Source organism: Triticum dicoccoides, chromosome 2A, assembly GCF_002162155.2.
Source record: "Triticum dicoccoides isolate Atlit2015 ecotype Zavitan chromosome 2A, WEW_v2.0, whole genome shotgun sequence".
Classification (NCBI taxonomy): domain Eukaryota; kingdom Viridiplantae; phylum Streptophyta; class Magnoliopsida; order Poales; family Poaceae; genus Triticum; species Triticum dicoccoides.
This window is the reverse complement of record NC_041382.1, coordinates 5,763,258-5,767,881: the sequence shown is the minus strand read 5'-3', so window position 1 is coordinate 5,767,881 and position 4,624 is coordinate 5,763,258.

Sequence of the window (4,624 nt, the reverse complement as noted above, 5' to 3'; positions counted from 1 at the left end):
AGTGTGATAATGGGCCAAATCTAAAGCCCAAATTATGTTATGTACTATTCAGTCTTGAATATGTCATTTTTGTTTTCCGAGTTATGTGTCGAATTTACTTGAAATATTGTGACAAACTACATTGATGTTTGGTGAGTGTGCTAATTTGTTTTCAGTATTATGTGAGTTCGGTGCACCGGTAGCACCACAAGCTCCGGCACACCAGATATTTTCCCAGAGAGCAAGAGCAGGAGGGTTTAATTTCTAGGCAATACGCTGATTATTATTAATTGGGCTTGCACTCATGTGATAGTGACGCAGATCACAAATTTGCCTTCTTCATGTTGGAAATATGAGCAATTTACAAAATGATTTTATTAACAGAAATATTAGATAAAGCATGACTAATATAGCCGCGATAAAGCAAGTCATGCAACCTGATGGAGGAAAAGTAAATAGCATTTGCATATATGAACTTGAACTGAACACATCTAGGACAGACACTAGATCATGTTGCATATATGGAGTAGAACCTAACACATGTAGGGCAAGTACTAGTACGAGGAACTGTGGCAGGACATCTGACAGAAAGAAGAAGAACACATACGGGACAGCAGCAACAGAAGCACTGGAGTTGGAGTCGACATCCTCTCCAGCCATGTCGTTGCTGAGGTAGTCGACGTTGGGGAAGAAGTCGTCGTCGGGGAAGTAGTCGTCGGAGTCCGTGATGAAGAAGCCAGTAGTCGCGCAGAGCGCTCCCCAAAAACCTTATCACCCTTCTCCCGTACAGGACTTAAAAGGTGCGGTCTCGGAGGCCTACTGTCCCGACGTGCGGTGCACGCCGCAAGCCGGCATGAGGAAGACAACAGTAGCTCAGAGATGGAACCGATGGCGAGGAAAGAAGTAGTTCTGGTGCGTCTCTCTGGGAGGAGCGACCCCCCTTTTATAGGCGTAAGAGAAGGAGGCAAGAGGGCAGCGACGGGAGGCGAAACAAAGAGACAGAGGCGAAGCGAACAGCCAGCAGCCGAAGGGCTGCACCGTTCGCATTCGAACTCCACTTTCGCAAAAATCTTTTCAGCTTCCGTGTGACCTTTCGTATACCCGTCGTGCGTGGCAAAAATTTAGATATCGGCTCGACTCATTCCCGCAACCCGCGACGCATTGTGACGAGGCGTGGCGTGGCGAGGCGGGCGGCGGAGGAGGAGCGCACGTGGATATCCCTCTTGTCTCATGCTCGTACAAGTGGGGAAAGAACCTCCCTTATAAGGAGGTCCAACTCCCACTAAACTAGCAATGTGGGACTAAACTTTAGTAGTATCCTTTGCCTTGCACAAATGGGCTAAGTTGGCCTCTACGATTTATTAGGAATTTCTGAAATAGTTGTTGGGCTGCCCAAAATAGACTAAATTCTAGCAACCCCCCACCAGATCCCAGAGGCACACAGAAATTTGCCTTTGGTTCTAGAACACTGTTTTATATACCGGTACTGCAGTGGAGACTGTTAAGTTGAACTTCCACCTAGAACTCTATACTACACTAGTAAGCAACTTGAACAGTGGACTGGGCCTTGAACTGCAAGTTTTCTGCGAATCTAGCTTCACATAAAGCCTTGACCGATACGTGGCTACCGTGGGTCTTCCCTGCGGGTGGAGCTTATGCGTCATACTCCGTGACCTTTCATGAGTTTACTAGAGAGAACCCTACTCTCATAGATTGCGACGTTTGACAATCAGACTCATATATGTGTGTTCTTCAAAAGATGTTCTGCAGGATAACATCTCTGCTTAAATAAGCCACTTAGAACACATTAAGATATACATCAACCTGACATGCAGATTAGGAGAGTATTGCATCTTCATGGAGTGGTATTGTGAATAGTAAGGATACTCTCCTCTTAGTTGACCAACAACTTGTCTTCCACATCTAATTCACGGGATCTCCGATCACAAAGAATAGGTTACCACTGTGAACAACTCATATTGTGGGTCTCATACCCATCTCCCTCGATGCATTATCTATCACATTACGTGATAGAACCTTAGTAAAAGGATCTGCCAGATTTTTAGACGTTTGGATATAATCCAATGCAATAACTCCAGAGTTTTTCATTTTCCTAACAAACTTTAACCTTCTCTGAACATGTCTTGATGACTTCATGTTATCCTTTGAGCTGCTCACTTTCGTCATCACAGTTTGATTGTCGCAGTTCATAAGGATACCCGGTACAGGTTTCTCAACAACCGGCAAGTCATTCAAGAGCCGACAAAGCCAATCTGCTTCAACCGTAGCTGTATCTAGTGCTGTGAGTTCTGCTTCCATTATTGACCTCGTTAAGATGGTCTGATTGCAAGACTTCCAAGAAACAGCGCCACCTCCATGAGTGAATACATAATCGCTCGTGGCCTTTATCTCATCAGCATCTGAGATCCAGTTTGAGTCACTATACCCTTCAAGCACCTTTGGGTGCCCGGTGTAGTGAATTCCATAATTCGCAGTGCCTTTCAAATAACGCAAAACTCTTTCTAGAGCTTTCCAATGCACATCTCCTGGTTTTGAGACAAACCGACTCAGTTTTCTAACAGCAAAAGAGATGTCAGGTCTTGTAGCACTGGCTAAGTACATAAGCGAGCCAATAATCTGAGAATACTTCAATTGGTCTCTAGCAATTCTTCAATTCTTTCGAAGTAACACACTTGCATCATAAGGTGTTGGAGAGGGCTTGCAGTCACTATAGCCAAAGTGACTCAAGATCTTTTCCACATAGTGAGATTGAAGCAATGTAATCCCACCATCATCGTCTCTCAACAACTTAATGTTCAGAATGACATCAGCCACTCCTAAATCCTTCATCTCAAAACAGCGAGATATAAATTTTTTAACCTCCTTAATAACATTTAGATTTGTTCCAAAAATCAGTATGTCGTCAACATACAAGCAAAGGATAACTCCCTCGCCCCCGCCATGGCGATAGTACACACATTTGTCAGCTTCAGTTACAACAAAGCCTGCGACTGTGAAAGTTCTTTCAAACTTCTCATGCCACTATTTAGGTGCTTGCTTGAGTCCATACAAAGACTTCAGCAACTTGCACACTTTTCCTTCCTGACCATCTAGTACAAACCCATCTGGTTGTTCCATATAGATTTCCTCGTCCAACTCTCCATTTAGGAAAGCAGTCTTAACATCCATTTGATGAACGAGAAGACCATGCGAGGCAGCTAGTGAAAGTAGAACTCGAATAGTGGTCAGTCGAGCCACAAGTGAGTAAGTATCAAAGAAGTCTTCACCTTCCTTTTGGGTATATCCCTTAGCCACGAGCCGAACCTTGTACTTTTCAATAGTACCATCAGGCCTAAGCTTCTTCTTGAATACCCATTTGCATCCTATAGGTTTGCACCCATAAGGACGATCAGTTATCTCCCAAGTTTCATTCGCCAAGATGGAATCCATCTCGCTACGAACCGCTTCCTTCCAGTAGTCAGCATCTTCAGATGCATAGGCCTCTGAAATAGAATTGGGAGTGTCATCTATGAGGTACACAAGAAAATTATCACCAAAGGACTTTGCAGTCCTCTGTCTCTTGCTCCTAATAGGAACTTCATTGTTCTCCTCCACAGGACTTTCAAAGTGTTCCATCAAAATTGTAGGTTCGGTAATTGTAACTGGTTCCTGATTCGATGAACTAGGCATCTCCCACTACAAGAAATATGCTATCTTGTGACCTCCACTATTGGTCACTGAAAGGTCATAGTTTTTCATTTGCGACCTTTTTGTGACCAAAAACAGAAGGTCAAAAGCTGACAGTCGTAAACTGAAATTAACGACCTTCTCTGTGAGAAGGTCATAGACGTTTGTGACCAAAATATGCCTATTGTTTTGTTTTGGTCACTAGCAGCCTCCCCAGGCCACGTAGGCATCCGACGTGGCAATTTGATGTGTCACAAGAATCAGCCCGGTCCAATTCGATTTTCTACATGGGCCTAGCCCAACAATTCGGCCTTTTAAATATATTTTTTCCTGTTATTTTTTGCTAGCTACATGGGCTAGGCCCAACATTATAGCTTTTTATTTTCTGGCCGTTTTTCATTTCAGCCTTTTTATTTTCTAGGCCATGGCCTTTTGCGGACCATTTCTTATTTGGGTCTCTTGTATTTTTCTTTTGGGCCTAGGCCTTTTACATTCTATTTTCTTAATTTTCAGCCTTTTTCATGTGAATATTATTTGGGCCACAACATTTTTAGATGCCAAATACTATTAGGTCCCACTTGTCAGGTACATCCCAGGTTTCAATTTCCATAATTTGAAGCAATATTTCATTGAGAACAGTTAACAATGAAAATTATCAATACACATGCCAATTTTGGCTAATAGCACAATCTTTACATAGTACATTTCACCCAGATACTATCACAACATATAACTAGCTCTACAAGTATACTTCTGCTTTCTTCACTTTCAGGTTGGAGCTCTTGTTTGTAGAGGCTGAACATACAAAGGCATCTAACAATAGCACAATCTTGTTTGGAGAGGCATCTAACAATAAACAAAAGGAGTTAGAAGTAGAATAAAAGCAAACATACAAAGCAACTAGGGACTGAATCATGAAGCATATGTACATGTAACAGTAACAACCACAAGGACAACG